Raw genomic sequence first — 19,871 nt, 5'->3', positions numbered from 1 at the left:
TGAAGAAGGAAGAAGAGGGCCCTGATCCTGGAAAGGCTTGATCCAGTATTGTAGGGGAGTACCAGGACAGAGAAAGGGGAGGGGGAAAGATAGGAGAATGGATGGAGAAAAGAGGACATATGGGACATATGGGGGGGGGGGGCTGGGAAATCGGAAAGCTTTTGGAATGTAAACAAAGAATATAGAAAATAAAAATATATTTTAAAAAAAAGATCCACAAGAGTTACATAAACACAATTAAATTTCTAAGGCTATAGTTAAAATATTTCTATTTTTTATTCAAAACCATTTCATAATAAACTACATGAAGCTTCACAGAGACAAATTCAAGTAATTACATATGTCACTTAGGCTGCATATACTTACATAAACATGGTGATATTTCTGAATTCTGCTTAGAATTCAGGAAAAAAGGATTAAAAGTAAAACATTTAACTTCTTGAAAAGTTAAGTTGAGTGGAAATAGTCTGATATTCAGACATTCTGATATATCAAGATGCTGACATGAAATCATTCATAAGAAAAAAGTAATATAAGAACAAAAGAGGGTGGTTGCCATAGACCCTACTGTAGTTAAAGGTAGGAATGCTGATTAATGAGAAAAAGAACAAAAAAACCAAAACAACAACAACAACAACAACAACAACAACAAAACCACTGAACCAAATTTTAAAAACTGCCACGGCCAAAGCTTCACCAGGGGTGATAACCAGATACTTCACTGCAAAGAGAGAGAAACTACTATAAAGATGTGCCTAGGAGACAATGCAAGAAAGAATTTAAACAAAATTTTCAGAACAAGTTCTAAATTCTAAAATTATCTCTACATACTGATCAATAGTTGGTTTGGCATATATGAAGAATAGGAACCACAACCATCCATGGCTTAAATCAAGAATAGACACTCCTCTTAGATTATTGGGTCTCCGTGCTGTCTCTCTAACTTTATATAACTGGTATTCTATGAAATTACCTCTAAGGGACAGTCTTTTCTCTTCACTTTAGTTAAGTTAGTAATGTTAAACAGCTTTACACTGGCCTTGAGTTACTAATATCTTGATTATTATCTATGACTAGCAATCTCCATTAGTCAAATTATATGTTTCCGGCTTACGGGTATGTTCTTAAATTTTAGCATCCTTTTTATATGAAACCACTTGACAAATTACCATTTCTGAGACAATAAAAAGACAATATCAGCATCACAGATCACTTTCTGACAAGAATGGATTAGAAGAATGATGGTAAAAGCATTAAATCTTATCTACACAGTTATTTTAAGTAACAGAGCACAAGATAGCATCCTCTTCCATGAAAACAGGGTTTATAAGGCAAAAGCTAACAAGTTTTATCCAATTCTTCTAATCTCCCCATGATCATCACCAAGGGATGCGCATCTATTTGTTCTGCCACTGTTGCCTCTATACACAAAATGTAGCCTCCTTTACCGTATGCATCAATTTTGATTGCATGTAATTAACAAGGATGTAAATTTTATTGACAAGAATGGATTAGAAGAATGATGGTAAGGAAGAAGATATAGTGGAATGAAGAAAGGAAATAAGGAGGGGGGAGAGAGGAGACAGCTAAGAGGGGAATGTTCTCTGGGATGGGAGACTTGAAAAAGTCCAAGCCATTGATTGGAGGATGAGAACAAAGAGGAAGAAAGATTGAATTCCTCCTTACATCTGCTTCTAAGCTGTCTACCCGAACCCGTGGATTATAAAGACTAATAAGTAATTCATGGAGCAATGTGAAAAGTTATTGTTATCTAAACGTAAAAACACTAGTGATGATTTGGGGATGTAACTCAATGCAAGAAGGTTTGCCTACCACATGCTGAGGTCCTCACTTCAGCCCCCAGCACCAGAACAAATCCCACTTAAGAAGATTTCTGAGGCCTACAAGTTTTGTTTCTGCCTAGAATGACATCTCTGCAATTCTTTCCTAGAATGCGAATAAACTCCAAAGATTCAACACACTCTAAAACACAGGCCATAGCATGGGCAAACACTGGCCGTAGCTACACATGGGACAGTCAGACAAAAAGCTTTCTGAGATCCACATCTCTTTACTGTCATTGGTTTGTAAAATAGAAACTAATACATAGCATAGAACCTTGGCAAAAAGTAGATAGACCATACAGGTTATATAAGAAAAAAGGGTGTGTGTATGGGTATGTATGTGTGTGTGTCTCCTATTTGATTTATGAAAGTTTCAACATCTATTTTCATAATTGTAGTTAAGACATTTCTATATCAACTTTAAAATTTTTATAGAAAAGCATAATAAATATAGACTAGGAAGGGATTATACTTATGGGAAATTTTCTTTTGTAAGGCCCATTACCCACCTTGTTTTAAACTGCAGTTTTGACTTCATAACAAATTATTTGACAAACAGCAGAACCCAGAATCCTATTAGAAAGGGTTACTTCAAACAGTCAGTTTTAGGACTGGAGCTAGACCCTTGAAGGTACACACACACACACACACACACACACACAAATACATGTGTATGCCTGTGTGTGTATGTGAGAGAGAGGGGAGGGGGGAAGGAGAAGGAGAGGGACAGAGAAAGACAAAGACAGAAAAAGAGACAAAGAGAGACAGAGACAAAGAGACAGAGGAGCAGAGAGGAGAGGAGAGGAGAAAAGAGGAGAGGAGAGGAGAGGAGAGGAGAGGAGAAGAGAGGAGAGGAGAGGAGAGGAGAGGAGAGGAGAGGAGAGGAGAGGAGAGGGGAGGGGAAGGAAGGGGAGGGGAAGGGAGGGGAGGAGAAAAGAGGGGAGGAAAGAAGAGGGGAGGGGAGGGGAAGAGAGGGGAGGGGAAGAGAGGGGAGGGGAAGAGAGGGGAGGGGAGGAGAGGAGAGGAGCTTAATGCAGCATAAAACACATTATAAGGTCTGATTGCCAAGAGGCTCAGAGACATTTAGAACAACCTGCCTAGGTCCAGCAAGTTGGTGACTGGGACAAGAAATCAAATCTGCTTTTCCTGCCCCAAAACTCTGACAATAACGCATATGAATGTCCCCAAGCAAGGCCCCTACTTCTTCTTGCTCCCACCAGCCATACAGTGGGAAGGGCTTAGCTTTGCCACATGTCACAAGCCCATTCACAGACTGATTACCAAGTGACTTCAAGGAAACTAGATTTTGCTCCTGTCAGACGTTAAGTGTATCAGTTCTTCTGGTTGAGGTTTAAATGGCCTAGGTGTCAGCGCTCTTCCTTAGAACAAGTATATACTTCTATCCAAGCTTCTCATTACAGGGCTTACCTGTCAGGAAAGGTTGCTGACACTGAGATCTGAAACACACATAAACCTCTGTTGCGCCTTCTTTACTGACCTTTAGAGTGGTCTCCAGTGTGTAATCCCTCAACAGATACAGTAGACCTGAAAACATTGATTATAAATTCCTTCTCATTAAAAAAAGGTCACAACTACAAAACTCCAGAGGCATTAATACTGCTGGAGAACCCTGAGTGGAAACAGAAACATTCTCTGCTTTTGCCAGTGCCATGAACCTAAGCAGTTAAATGCCCCATACTATTACTGTAGCACGAGATTTTACTAGGTTACACCAATGTACATGTGGAAACCTTTCCTAAAACTCTACAAGTTTAGAAGTTTCTAGGACCCAAACCCAATGTGTTGTAGTAACTTCAATTATTATCCATATCCACAAAAAAAGATCATCAAAAAAACCCCTATAATCCCCACATGGATTCAAAAGACAAACAGCAGACCTGAAGCCCCCCAAGGTAGCTGTTATACAATTCTGTTTCATTGATAAAACAGCAGCTTACATCAGAGATGTATTATCTCACATTTCCTTATATATATATATGTGTATATCTGTAGTATCATAGAACCCTCAAACATCAATGACACAGGTAGGGTGGGGGGATATTTTCACCATAGCTATTTATTGTCATAGAAGTCAAGGCCTGTTGCATAAGAATTTATGCAAGCTGGTACCGGAAAAAAGGCGATATGTGAAGTCAAGGAGTTGAATCTTGTAAATCAAAACTCAGTTCTTTCTATTTTTCTTGGTATCGTGAAAGGATGTCCAAACAGCAGGGTATTATTTAGTCCTATAAGATATAGTTTATCTTTCCTAATTAATACTCAGATGGTCATGATCCTTGATAGTACTAATGAAGAGGTTTCTAGGCCCCTCCTTTGGAACAACAAAACACAAAAGTAGAGAAACTGACTGAAAAATCTCTCCAGCCTTTTTCCACCCCTGCCTACTGACCCATCTCAGTTAATGGCAGTACTTACAAAGCCATAATGCAAACATAAAGCCCACAAAACAAAGCAAGGTCAAAAACTTGATTTGCTCTCTTTATAAAAAGATCTGTGGAGTACTGAGTATCCCTGATACCTGCCCATTAGGACCTACTGTCATGCAACTCACCCAGGCATGCTTCTGAAGCAAACTTTCCCTGTTTTTATCCTTGGCAGGTAGAATAGCAAACTGGTAAAAGTAGCATTTACTCTTCCATTGTTTTGAGCCTTATAAAACCAAAAGATTCTAATCATCCAGCCCTTGGCTTAACAACCAATCTTAACAGGGGCTTCAGAGGGAGTGGCCTACAGGCCTACAGGCCCTGCTGTTTCCTGTAAAGAACAAGGTCTGAATACCTGGAGCCAGATCTGCTGCTGAAGGCTAGGCTTTACAAAGCAATGTGCATTAAGAAGGAGGGAACACCTCAGCCTCAGCATGTCAGCCCAGGGGTTCCCAGGAGGAGCCACCACCAGTGACAGGCCTAGTACAAAAGGAAGTTTACTGGGGGAAGGGAAGGGGACCAGGAAAAGGGACAGAGGCAGTGAATAAAGGACAACAGAAAGACAGAAAGAGAGAGGAGGGAGGAAGAGAAGAAGAGGCCAGCTGGCAACAAGTGGAGGAGAGAGAGAATGAAGGAGAATAGGAGATGGAGAGAGAGAGTGAGTGAGAGAGAGAGAGAGAGAGAGAGAGAGCGCACACACACACACACACACACACACACGTAGCTGAGCAGTTCTTATACTCCATGTTGGCTCAAACCTAGGTAGCAGTTGGCTGGAGCCTGGCAGAATTGTCTGTAAGCCGACAGAAGGACCCTACAGGTCTACTTGAATGTTTTTGGAGCAATAATGTTTTAACTAAATAGAATAAATACAATTAATCAAGTGTTCATTGGAAAAATTATTGTAACCAAAAACCTACAAATACTAAGTGTTTGTGTGTGTGTGTGTGTGTGTGTGTGTGTGTGTCTGTGTATTAAAAAGGTAAAACACAAAACAAAACAGTAATTCAAAGGAAAAAGCTATCATAGAGCTTTCCTACCTACAGGTCCATGGGAGTGGATAATGCAAAGTGAAACCAGAACTCTGGGCTATCATACAAAGTCTCCCCCAAGTTTAAAGGCTCAAGGTTTTATCTCCTCAGTGTGGAAAGAACTCAGCCTTGTGCACACAAAGCAAGCCCTCTGCTGAGCTACACCCCAACTCCTCACACAGCTTTAAAACACTGTCAGGGCAAACTAAACCTACCTTCAGCCTGGTCCTGGACACTCTGTTCTGGGTTCCTGGCTTCAAAGGAAAACATCAGTGTGTGAGAGAACAGAGGCAGCAGACTACCCTCAAGAAAGCAAGAACTGGGCGCTGGTGGGGGTAGAGGCAGGAGCCTTTGATCCCAGCACTTTTGAGGCAGAGGGGGTCAGTCTGTGAGTTCAAGGCCAACCTGGTCTACAGAGTGAGGGTGAGCTAAGACTACACAGAGAAACCTGTCTCTAAAAAACAAAAACAGAAATGTAAGAAGACAATGTCATTTCTTCTCAGGGTTCCTGGGAGTCGATGTATGGCGGCTCAGCAAATTTCCCACAATCACACCAGTGCAGGAGGGGAAAAAAAAAACAGTTCCCTAGCCAGCAGAGAGGGAAGCCTGTGGACCTAAAGGAACACTAACTGAAGGATCTGTGGGCCTGATGGTTTCTTGAATCTTGAGAAGCCTTAACTGATGGGTGCAGCTTTCACACAGAAATCTCCTGTACCTTAACAAGTACATATGCCTCTTTTCTTTGAAGAAGCATGTAAAAGAACTATACACAAGAATTCCATAAGAAGTTGCAGGAGAGTTACAGCATGCATGGCTAAGACCACTATCTCTGCTGCCTCCAGAGCTCTGTTGAGTAGCTAAAAAGAAAGGAAGGGGCCAGCAGTTAAGTAAATTCACACTCGGCTATGCAATGGGCTGCAGATCCAGGATAGCCTTGTCTATGGCTTCCTCAGTCACACCTGCCTGGCAGACCAAACTCTGTGTAGCTGTGAGAGATGTGGGCTTGGAGCCTGGCAGGGACAGCACTAAGGTGTCTTCATTGCTCCATCTGAAAGAAAAGCTACATAAAACCAGGGAACACTACCCACCACAGCCCCATCTGTCTATTTTCAAAGACCTGGGATCTTCTGTATAAATGCAAGGGCCTCAGCCTGAGAGCTGGTCTTGCATCAAACAGAAAGCAAGGCCAGCAGGCAGTTCCAAGCCCAGCTGTTTCCCAAGCTCCTGGTGCAGGTGTGAGATCACCCCCAGGAACCTCACCTGCCTGCAGTTTGTCACCTCAATGTCATTACCACAGACAGAGATGTGTTGGGGGTTTTGTTTTACTTCACACAAGAGGGAAGTCATTTTTGGAATTTTTCATCTTAAATAGTTTTTTTCTTAAATGTATGTGACACATATTCCTCATAGGACTTAATAAAATAGATATTTCTCATGACTGCAAAGAGAACTACAGCTGCACAGATTAAAACAAAATTTATTTATTTTTTTTGTTAAAAAAATTCTGGTTGGAATCAAAATACAGGTTTAACCAAAATTTCTGGAAACTTTAAGAACTAATAAAAAATGAAATATTCTCAGGAAGTAGTTTTAATATACTATTAATTTATAGAACAAAGCTAGCCAAAGCTAACAAATATTGAGCAATATACCCTGGTATTTCTTTTTGTTACCTAACAAAATATTATTTCAAAACAGATTTTTCAAAACCTTTTCTTTCATGATTATCATCAGAAAAACAAGCTGAAAAATCATTATCCTCGGGTTCCTGAAACACTTAACTTGATAGGCAGGCATGGTGGTAAAGGCCTGTCACTCCAGCACTCAGGAGCTCAGGGTGGCAATGTCCCCAATTCCAAGCCAGTCTGTGAGTCCCTATCTCCAAGAATCCAGGAGAGACAAGCAAAATTTTTTCCTAACCTGACATGTCTCTAAAATGGGCTACAGGCTACAAAGGTTCTGATTGCTGCTACAACGTTCCCTCGTAAACACAAAGCAAGCCCGTTTCCTAGCAAGAGCTTTGGATGACTAGTCAGGAAATACTATTCTTGCATGTAACCTCAAGCACATGAAAACAGATACAGGTTCTTTCACTTGGTTATTCTGTTTTATGATTTAATTTTTTGACTTGTTTTATATATGAGTATATATAGACTATGTAATTAAATATATGTATGAAAACTAAACACATTCCCTATCCATTAAATGTTCAGAAGAGGAAAGAAAAGTGATAGGAATGTGGTTTTCATCACATCCTCAGGTGACTTCCCAGATCTCCTTGTCACGGTGAGAGTGTTACAATGACAAGAAGGAACAAACCTTGGGGACCCTGTAACCTCCCCAGACATGGTGTTCTAAGAGGACTTGGCTTGGCTTGCCTCTCCTGATTATGCACTATATCCTGGAAGCAGAGGAACGGTGACACGGACCACTGGACTGTGGACAATGTTTTCTAGTCCCAATTGCTCCAACTCCTCATTTACTATTTTGTGTGTTGCTCTGACACAGTAAGATGAAGGTAGACATAACTCCAGACAAGAGCATTAAAAAATGTTATGCCTTTTCTAATTAGGTAAAGAATGCAGAAAAGCATGCATTTACAACATATTTAATAGACCAGCGTATATGTGCACACATACACATGCTTGCTGTTGCTGTCTCTGTCTCTCTCAGTTCCAGGGGCCTGATATGTCTTTATTGGCATAGGTACATAGGCATGTTAAGATTTACATAAAAACATTTTCCTTCATGTAGTGATTAATAGTTCACAACTCAAATATCTGAAAATCTAGAAAAATCTTACTATTAAAAATTATTTTGACCTCCACCAAAACTAGTATTAGCTAATATGAACAATTATTCCTACACCTTCCAAGTTTGAAATTAGATATCCAGAAACACAATGCAAACAAAGCAGTTCATATTTAAACTACCTCTGATGTTCCTTTTGTAGACTTCACACCGTGGGTTAACAGGTCACACTACAAAACAGCATTCTATAGATAACAGATACTGACCAGATGTTCAAATAAAAAAATAAAAATTGTTTGTGAATTTTTATTTGGATACAACTAAGAAAAGTTATTATTATGCCAATTAATCAAAGAATATGTTAGGGGGTGGAACCTTCACATTATAATGATTCTTCTGTTTCGAACTTACCAAGACAAATAAGCCATGTATATCCACTAGGATTGAGGACTTTTTGACTACTAGTTCTAAGGCACCCAAGTAGATAAGGCAAATGACTTAGATATGATAAGATAATGACTGTACCTTATGATCTCAAAGGACACCAACAGTACAGATGGTAATTTCTACTGAGTCTACACACACCCTACTCTTCAAGTCTAACGACTCAGCATAAGGAATGAGCTGCCACAAGAAGCAATTATGGGGAAGCTCTCAAAAACAAAAACAAAACAAAACAAACCCAACAAATACAAAAAGACTAACACATTCTGTTGTCTATCCACTCTCCAAGTTATGAGATGCTCAAACAAATCTTGTAAATTACCCTAGGAATGACAGTCCCAGTCAATGAGGCAGTGGCGGCATGGATACCGATACAGTCAGTACCAAAAACAGCATTACTCTGAAAAGCCCAAGATGCATACAAACCAACTCCCAGACTGTACAATTGCCTCTTACAAATCCATCCCAGATAACTGATGCCTACGACAGAGAATATGTCAGTCGTGTTCAGCAAAGCCCTGGTGTCTGGCAATAGAAATTGTCCCAGCTAAAAAACTATTTAGAATTAGCAAAAGGAAAACATGTAAGTTTTTCACGTGCTCTTTTCTAAAAGTTATTATCTTTCAATTAACTCCCTTCACTCATAATTTAGGATCTTCTGAATCAAAGAGATCCTTTTTAATCTCTATTTTAACAAGCTTTCATTTTCATTATTATAAATGGATGTCCGATTTTGATAACCAAATTCAGCTCCCTATACTAAGGAAAAAGTACTGATAGCAGTGGAGGCACAAGTCTCAGCCTCCAAAGTCGGAAAGATAAAGTCATGGATTTTGAGCACATGGCTCTGAAGTGAGACTACACTAGTCTTGCCTCACTTGAGGTCGGACTGCCCACTCCTTACACCCCACATTTGAATCATCTCACCATGCTAACATTCTTCCCTAATCCTCCAATCAGAATTGCTAAAGTCAGCAGCTATAGGAGAAAAAGGTAAAGGAGGGGGGACGAAGATCCTTAGCACCAGTAGTAATGTAACACAGAAAAAACAACATGTCAACACAATTCAACAGAGCATGTTCTACTGTTATACAACAGGTAATAATGTGAGCCACAGATACAGGTTAAAATCTTCTAGCAGTACCTGCTGGATAATAGTGGCACACATCTTTAATCCCAGCACTCAGGAGGCAGAGACAGGTTCTGAGTTCAAGGCTAGCCTGGTCAACCCTGTTCCAGGCTGATCTACAGAGAAAGTTCCATGACGGCAAGGGCCACAGAGAGAAAAGCTATCTCAATAAAAAATTCCTAGTAGCATATCTTTAAAAAACTGTTTAGGGCTAGAGAGATGGCTAAGTGGGTAAAGGCACTTGCCATACAGCATGAGGATCTGAGTCTGAAGTATGAGAATCCATATAAAAACTGGGCAGACAGCATCAATGTCTCTAATTCCTGTACTCCTATGGGGAGATGGGAAGCAAAGAAAGGAAAATTCTAGAAGCCCATGGGTCAGTAAATCTGGCATCCATAGTTGAAAACCAAGAGAGACCAAACAAGACACAAGATAAAATTTGATAACAAGGTTGCCCGCTGACCTCCATGTGTGCCCTGGCATCTGGCACGTATATTTACACATAAGAATTGGATGGACACATACAGATACATATATACACATCTCACATACACATGAAAAGTTTTAAAAGGCAATATTTTAATACATTCTATTTAACTTACTATATCTAAAATTTTATTCCCATGGAAAATCAATAAAAATGAGATTTATTATTATTATTTTTATCTCTAATCTTTAATGCATTGATACCTCAAAAGCATGTCAATTTGGACCAGCCACATTTCACTGCTGAAGAGTCAGATGTGGCTAACAGCTCCAGAATTACGTAATACAGCCTTAGTCTGCTGGGTGCTAGAATAAATGCATTAAATGTATTGATTTATTTCCTCTTCACAATAATTCTGTAAGGGAAATATTACTATATGTTGTTATTTTATAGATGAGAAACCAAAGCAAGGATACACAATAATATGGTAGATACTAGAATCAAAAATCAAAGGTTGGTCTTCTGACTACAACTATTATATTATTTATTAAATTACTACTGTGTAAATGACTGTGTTCCTTGAAACAATCAGAAATATTTATCTTTCACCTTAATAAATGAAGACATAAGATATCAAGTCTTTACAAGGTAATCACAGGCCCTATGCTAACTAACCTATGTAGGTTAGTAAGAGCACATACATCCATTGCAAACTGACTAGATCCCTTGGCATAAAGAACCAACAAAATATAAAAAATAGTATGGAGATTTATAGAAAATACCAGTCCATTAGTACCAAAGATTCCTCATGAAAAGAGATGACATTTAAAATGGACTTTTATGCAGAAGTGTAGCTAAGAAGTAGGGTCCTCACTAACTAACATACATGCAGGCCTGGGTTACGGCTCTCTGTCACAACAAAACAAAAGACAAAAAGATTTTAGAAGCTTAGGATGAAGTCTTCCGAGGGCAGAGATGAGGATGCAGAGGAAAGAAGCATTGCGTTGTGCTGAAGGAATACATAAACCAAAAGTCATATGGCTAGTGGAGCAGATAGGACGGCAAACAGATGCAGTAGGAAAGCCATCTAAGGGCCACAACATCCTACACAATGCTTGAGGAAAATGGCAGCATTAACAAACCTGATGTTTAAATAAAAGCTGTCTAGCAACAATGGGCAAGACTAACAGCAGTAAATAGTTTACACAATGAAGGCCTGTGTAAGGGTATTGCTGCAGGAGGCCTGGATAGTAGATGTGAAAATCACAGCAGTCTGCATACTATAGCCATGTCAGGGATAAGCATTTCAACTCTTGGTGATGAGCGGTAACTGAATCGTTAACTTTGCTTGTAACATAATGCTCTGGTTAGCTGTAATATGTAGGTGGAGTTTTTAACCATCCCTTTTAACTTGAACTCCCAGTATCTCTGTGTATCCAGCATCAAGATTTGTACTATCAGCATTGTATCTGGCTCTTAGTTTGAAAGACGTCTTTCTATCAACTGAATTGTTACTGGTTCACAGATTTGATGGAGCGACACTTATCTTTTAAGTAAGACAGAATTATCCTACATCTCATGTATCAACTCAAAGACAGATCTGTGGAATCTTAGGTTCTTATTTCTAATATGATTGAGTAATATTCTGAAAGAATTAATGGGCATATCTAAAATGCATTAAAGGAAAAGGTAAAAATGTCCCTACTGTTTCCTTCCATCGTAGCTGTATTTGTTTTTTTTCATGATTAATTAAAACACACTTAAACTTTAAGCAAATCTTTTCACTTTCCTTCCTCTTACTTACCCCAGTGCTGTAGAGCTGCATACAGTTTGCCCTGGGTTAACGCTGGAGTGTAGCCTAATCACTAGCCTGAGATGATGTTTTGGCCAGGTAAAGCAGAGCAGTTATCCCTTGTGATGGAGCAATACTTAAGACTGTCCCAGAAAGATCTCCTTGTATCCAGCACTGATTCTGATGACCACTTCAGACCCAATTTATGTTGGAAATCTTGAGTGTTTGCCATATTAGCACTGTCAGACTAGGACATGAACCTGAGTCAGGAGAGCTCAGATGTCCAGCCTGGCATGATGGCAGAGGCAGGATAACTCCATATCCAAGGCCAGACTGTCCTACACACTGAGTTCCAGGCAATCTGGGACTACATGGCCAGTAGGACTTTGCCTCAAAAACATAAAAGGATTTATGCATAAAACCCAACCATCACAGAATATACTATAGGAAAGGGCCAGTTTATTTACAGATTTGGCATTTTATACTTCAGAATGGATATTATCTTCACTAGCACATAACTCATGGCTCCTCTTAGAAAGCACAGTATTTTGGTTATTAAATAAACACTTATGGAATATTTGTCATATGCCATGTTTATGCTAGGTTTAGTGATTCAAATATAAATAAAACATGACTCCTACCCCAGGGGACACTCTTGATGGCTGAGACAGATACAAAGAAATACAAAAAGGCTATTGTACTGGCCTATGAGTACCACAGATGTGGCTGCCACATATAATTTCTTACAGAACACACATGAAGGAAAACTAGTAAATTTGCTAGTCTGTGGAGGTGAGTAACATAACTTAGCTCTTACATAAGTCCCTCCTTGTACAAATGACTAATACAGAAAGGCCAGTCAAATGTACAGTTTCTAACACAGTGGACTAAATCTGGATAATGTTCTTATGTAAGACACTACAAACTTAGGGATTCTTTCTCCTAAAGTCAAACGATAATTTTCCCAATGGCTTATACATAGAATATGTACCTAACTGCCACCTTATTTGTTTTCAATATTGCTGCACCTATCAGTACTTGTGCTAGTGAGTTACTGGGGACTCCATCTTCCAATGGTAAGTTTGAATTATGCTAAGTATTAATATAGTAAAGGCCACACTTTTTACTGGCCTTATTTCTATGTGATACTAAAATACCACCCAAAATGCAACTTGGTTTGAACAGTACCCTATATTAGAAATAAATTCCCTACATATAATATTAAGCTATAATTTTTAATAGCTACTTCATTAAATGACCACCTTTCTGAAGGGACTGATCAGGTCTGATTAGTGCTTATGGGTTCTAAGAGGATCCCATGTAGGCCAATTTTAAATATGCATATACCATTATTTCTGGCAACAACTGTTTCACTTCTTTTTACATCTATCACTATATGTGTGTCTCTTAGAATCTAGCCTGTATTTCTCTCTCAGTGATATGAATGAGAATGTTTGGGAGATCCACCCGACTCTATAGCCCAGAAAAACATGACCGGTTGTGTGCAATTTGAATTGAAAAGGTTTTGCAAACTGCTTACTCAACAATTGCGGTACATATATCTACACACATGCATGCAATCACAATCCCACCACCACTTATAAAAGTCATCAAAAAGTGCAGGAGTGTTCCCCAGACCTCCTTCCCAATATCTGCAGGTACAGTCTCAAAATTCTTGTCTCAAACAGCCATTACCAATCCATCAATATTGATGAAGAACTGAAGCCTGTTTTCCATCTTTAATTTAGTCTACCCTCAGATAAGGAGCATGAAAGCTATGACAAAGAAGTTACAAAGATCAAAAAGCTAGTTGATGACAGTCTCAGTTGGAAAAGCCCCAGATCTGTGCCTTCCGGTCCATACCACAGTGCCTACCTGGAATGCTTCTCATTTACCCTGACCTGTAGTGTTCCTTGATCTCTTCATGTCTGTAGTGACAATTTGGGGTTTCAGTTTCTTAAAAAAACACACAGAGAGAGAAATATTATTTTTCATTTTAATACCAGGGGTAGAATATGGGTCAGACTGTCCAGAGCAGCGGACTGTGATTTACCTTGTGCTCTAGCAGGGGCATGATTTTGCCAGCTGCAGTTTCTGCAATTATGTGATGTTTGAAATGCTTTGGACTTTTCAGAGAGAATATAAACACTAGAGCCTTGAGAGGCAGGGATGAGGGTGGTTGTTTGCTGTTAGCCATGGGTTTGTAAGTAGCCATGTGCAAAGAAGATACAAGAAGAAGAAATTAGATATCCTGAAGGCAAAAATCAAACTTGGACCAAGGAACTTGATGCCCTAATCAGCAGGAAGTAGTCTAATGATAATGCTGCCCTTTCCCCTCTATTCCCTTTTTCTCTCCTATCTAGTGTTAGGAGGCTGAAAGGCTGGAAGAAATAGGATGGGGAAGGGTGAAAGAGAAAAGAACCCACAAAGTGGCTAACTCAACTACACATCTCCATAGTTTAACTCCTTACCAATTTCATTGTGATAGATACCTATGCACCCCAATTATTTTTCTTTTAGAGAATGTCAATGTCCCTGGCATTGAAAGGGAAGAAACTTACCATCATTTCACACCTACGCAGGTAATGACTGCCCACTTAACCTAGCATTTCCCACTAAGCCATCAGTTATGACTCGGAAGCTTTCACAGTACTCTTTCTATTTTAAACAAAAACAGAAAAAAATGTGTTATAGTCAGAAGACTCAGGCAGAAGGATCAAAGAGTTCTTAGCTAGCTTGTGATACACACACACATACACACACAGTTTGTTTAATATCATGATGAAAAATAACTGCTGTGTCTGTATCTTTCCAGTTCATGCACTGAATAGAGCAGAACTCACCATACCTTGTCTGAACCTCAGAAAAGATGAAATTTGAAAATCCTTAAACAATGAATTTAGAAAATGTATCCAAAAAGATAAAATACTCCAAAGTAAAATGTTAATGAACAGACTTACATGCAAGATAAGTATTCCTTGCCAAGAGATGTATTTCCTACATTTATTTCTGTGAACCATTCCTTAATGCACATACTTCTAGAAAATTTGAAAGTGTTTGACTTCCTGTTTATTATTTTAACATATTAACCTATGCTGGTTGATTTGGGTTGTTTTGTTTTGTTTGTTTGTTTTTTTTAATTCTCATATATTGTGTGCCTGCTAAACTAGTACAAAATTTATTACTAAAACAAACTGGTATCACATCCCTCAGAATAACTCCTGTAAGTCTGATATTTCTGTACCCAGGATAAAGACAAGAAACTAATAGATCCTTATCTCTTGTATCAGGCAAATGCCATATTCATTTTCATGTACATTATCTCAAAATACTCAAGCATAAATACATTTTGCCTGTTTTATAGAAAGAAGAAATAATGATCAAAAAGCAAAAGATATCAAAGTCTGAGCAGGAGTTAAGGAGGGTGTAATGGGAGTGGGGAACATACCAGAATTAAATAGTATTGGTGATGGTGTACTTTAAGATGACCCAATTTATGGCGTGTGATTATATATGTATGATAACTAATTCAATTCATAATCCAAGTGAAGGACATTTAGGAAGTTTTGTACCATTTTCAACTTTCTTATGGGTGTAAACTCATTTCAAAATTAAAATTAATTTTCTCAAGGCATAACAGTGTGGACATATAATATTAAAGTTGTAGGGTAAATTGTTATATTTTTTAAGCCACATGTAAAAACAGATAAAACAATGCCCTCAAGACTATCTTTCTTCAGTAGTAGAATTAATATTCAAATTCAGATCTTTGTTAGCTCCAAAGGTATCATTCCCTTTATTGTAAAGCCAAAAGTAACAGTACTGCGGTATCACTTAAAAACATAAATCTCTTCACTATTATACACATTTACATGACCCTTTCAGAAATAAAACTCTATTAAATAAATGTTTTAATGAAGATTTACACACACACACACACACACACACACACACACACACACACAAACACACATGTACCCTGTCTTCATGCACATCAGAAGAGGGAATCATAGAATCATATCCATGATTGTAAGCCACCATGTGGTTACTGAGAACTGAACTTAATACCTCTAGAAGAGCAATCAGTGCTCTTAACATCTGTGCCATCTCTTCAACACAACCAAATGTGTTTTACTTTGAAACTCTAAAGTCTATGTACTATTCATCAATCTTTAACAACTGGTTGTCTGTATGCAAATAAGATGTCATTATTTTTAAAACTTGCAATATGTAAGAATATTCAAATGTAAGCAACTAAAGAAAAATTTATTTGTACAGAAACGTATTTCTTTAATTGCAAAATAAAAATGTTCAAATTAAAAAAAAAATTCTGTGCTACATTAAGTTCAGGACAAAAAATAACTGTGTGTATAAGCCAGTGATTCACAATCTGTGTGTCATAACCTCAAAGAAACCAGCAGAAAATAGAGATATTTACAAAGAGATACTGCTACAATTCATCACAATAGCAAAATTACAGTTATGAAGTATCAAGTAAAATTATTTTGTGAGAAAATGTATTTTATGAGAAAATGTAACGGTCGCAGCATTAAGAAGGTTGAGAACCACTGGTGTAAGGGGAGATCCTAAACAATATAGCAGTTAGTTATTTATGAGTGAATGATTTAAAAACAAACGGCAAAAACAAACAAAATAAATGGCTTTGTCTTCCCCTGTCACAACTGCAGAGCTGGTGGCACCAAGAAACAACAGTGAACGTGTGAAAACTCTGCAGTGGTGGTAGGAGTTTTTAATCAAGAAGTTATTTCACTACTTTAAAAAAACATATACTTATGGGTTACCAACTTCTCACAATATCTTAAAATTGAAGTGTGAGTTTTTGTGCACTTACTAACATGCTAATTTACCAAGCATTGATATATAATATGAAAATGTACAGTAGGTTACAGCAAACAAGAAAAGAAAAGCACTAATGTTTACTTCCAACATGAGCGAGCACCTCAGAATTTTTACAGATCCAAAAGTTCCAATATTACAGATAAAGCTGGAGCAAAAGAAATGATTCAACTGCTACCCCACCCCAACCCTAAAAATCTACCCATTTTCTGGGAAGAATGTGACTCCCAAGTATGAATTCTGAACATTGTTTTTCTATTGTATAACAATAAAATAATTCTAAGATCTACAGATCCCATGCAAAATTAGTATTTTCTACTATTAAGAAAAGTAGTAGGATGAAGCAGAAGAAATTTTAACAGTGTAATTTAGCCAAAATCGCCCTAATTAATAAAAAATGCTTTTCTTTTTTGAGGCAATGTCTCACTCTGGTCCAATCTGTCCCAGAACCCACTCTGGAGTCCAGAATGACTTCAAAATACTGATAATCCTCCTGCCTCAGCTCCAGAATGCTCAGATTACAAAAACAAACCACCACATCCAACAATAATTATTTTCTTAATTGATACCCAAGAAGTCATAAAAATAAATGGGTTTATCAAAACACAATTTACAGGAGCTACAAAAAAACCAGATATACATGATATGCATGTATATGTATGCATAATAATAAGTTAACTTTAAAAATCAAGGGACTAGAGAAATGACTCAGGGTAAAGTGCTTGGTATGCAAACATGAGCACCTGAATTTAGGACCTCTATACCCACATAAAACATGGCAATACACATCTATAATCCAAATACTGAGAGGTGGAGGCAGAGATAGGCTGGTTTTTGCTGGTTAGCCTTTGTGAGTTACAAGTTCAGCAAAAGACCCCATCTCCCAAAGAAAAGCAACAGAGGAAGACTGGATGCTACCTTCTGCTCTCCATATACACAGAAGAGGCATGGGTACCTACAGGCATGCGCATGTACTCAAACACACACATACAGTCCACATACAGTCCACACAACAGAAACTGTTTAATAACTGCCTTTTATTTTGACATGAGTATCAGTATGAATGTCAGCCCCAGAAATACTTGAACAAATTTCTGCTTCCCCAGATTTTACCTTTCTAATGTCACGAGTATTTGTTTATGCACAACACACAGATTTGCTCAACCAAGAGAAAATATACAATGTAGGTTTATACGTCAGCTTTTACTTTTGAGCCTAAAAGTTCTCTATAAAACTGTTTAATGTCACAGGGTACCCCTGCCATCTCACATTCTGCTTAAAACTTTTCGTAGCTATGTGTGGTCACATATGCCCACAATGGCAACTCTTGGGAGAGTGAAGCAGGACTGAGCTGGAAACCAGCCTCACATTCTCAGCAAGACTCTGTCCCTGTAGTCTCTTCAGAAGCTTTCACAGGCAATGGAGAATAGTATTTTTACTCTGAATTCATAAAATCTATCTTAAAGGAGAACTATCAGTGGTTTGGCAAATGGAGTTGGTTGTTTAAGTCTATAAAACAACTAGTTGGTCAACAGAAAGATGCTACAACAGGCATGTATGTTAATCTTTATCTGCATAAAACTTCACATCAATTCTTACACAGCTCTGTTTTCTTTTTTTCAAATGTATTTAAAGTTCTAAACATTGTAGGGGAAAGACACCAACATCAATGGGGTTACTGCAGGATACTTCCAACATTACACTTGCTCAAATGTCTAACTCACCATTTATAACTATTTTTGGAGTCAACTTATTAATTGAATTCAAAAACTTAATTTTGACTTTTCTGATCAAAAATGGAATTATATTATTTTATCACCAACCAGATGCATCATGTTATCCAATGATTCAGAAAGCCAAAACTTAGGTCACAGAAATCTTGATAGCATTACAAGAATTAGACATGGGTGTCTGAAACCAATTTCAAATGAATAGCTCTAAGGCAGGCATTTACAGCTATGGCACCATTACTTCATTATCTTCCATGATAACTAATTTATCAAGAATAGTGTATATTTCTGCTTATTTGTGCTTTTTGATTTTCCCTAGATATTTAGTAATACATTAATTACCTTAATAGATCATTCAGGTGTGTAGATCTCACCAAATACCTAATTAAAGTTCTTCAAAGGTTATGTTTTTTGCTTTTTGAGACAGGATTTCATGTGCAGTCTGGTCTTGATCTCATGTGCACAGACTGGTCTTGAACTCATGATGTCCTTGTACTCCTGATCCTCCTTCCTCTGCCTCCTGAATACTAGAAATAAATTTTTTTGTTGTTGTTGGGGGGAGGGCATCAAACCCAGGTTTTGCACATGTTAGGTAAGCTCTCTACCACTGAGCTACTCAAGCCTATATTATACAATCTTATCTCACTTAAGAGGTTAAAGTCGGTGCATAACCATACTTCCAGACATTACATATATCATCTATTCCTGTATCTTCAAAGTTATAATTGCAATTGCAGAGCATTACAACATTAAATTGTATGTGTATTATATCCTAATAAAATTGCTTCTAGAAATTTCAACCATAGGAACAATAAAACTAAGTTTATTTAAAAGTCTAAGCTATTCAAAATTATGGGGAAAATAATAAAAAAGGTCTCAGAAGATGGAAAGATCTCCCATGCTCATAGATTGGCAGGATTAATATAGTAAAAATGGATCTACAGATTCAGTGCAATCCCCATCAAAATTCCAACTCAGTTTTTCATAGAGTTAGAAAGAGCAATTCTCAAATTCATTTGGAATAACAAAAAACTCAGGATAGCAAAAACTACTCTCAACCATAAGAGAACTTCTGGGGAAATCATGGTCCATGACCTCAAGCTGTATTATAGAGCAATAGTGATAAGAAAAAAAACTGCATGGTATAGGTAAAGAGACAAGCAAGAAGATGAATGGAATAGAATTGAAGACCCAAAAATGAACCCACACACCTATGGTCACTTATATTTGACAAAGGAGCTAAAACCATCCAGTGGGGGGCAGGGGGAGACAGCATTTTTTAACAAATGGCACTGGTTCAACTGGAGGTTGAACAGCATGTAGAAGAATAAAAATTGATCCATTCTTATCTCCTTGTACAAAGCTCAAGTCCAAGTGGATCAAGGATCTACACATAAAACCAGACACACTGAAGCGTGT

General features: G+C 38.0%; 1 pseudogene; it reads right to left on the bottom strand.

Moving 5' to 3' along the window:
- LOC127665604 (ubiquitin-conjugating enzyme E2 G1-like) overlaps nt 1–13,824 on the bottom strand; it is a 106,388-nt pseudogene extending 92,564 nt beyond the window's left edge.
- Between the last annotated feature and the right edge of the window lie 6,047 nt (nt 13,825–19,871).

The sequence above is a fragment of the Apodemus sylvaticus genome, chromosome 15 (genome assembly GCF_947179515.1).
Source record: "Apodemus sylvaticus chromosome 15, mApoSyl1.1, whole genome shotgun sequence".
NCBI classification, from domain to species: domain Eukaryota; kingdom Metazoa; phylum Chordata; class Mammalia; order Rodentia; family Muridae; genus Apodemus; species Apodemus sylvaticus.
This window is presented reverse-complemented; position numbering and strand designations above follow the sequence as displayed.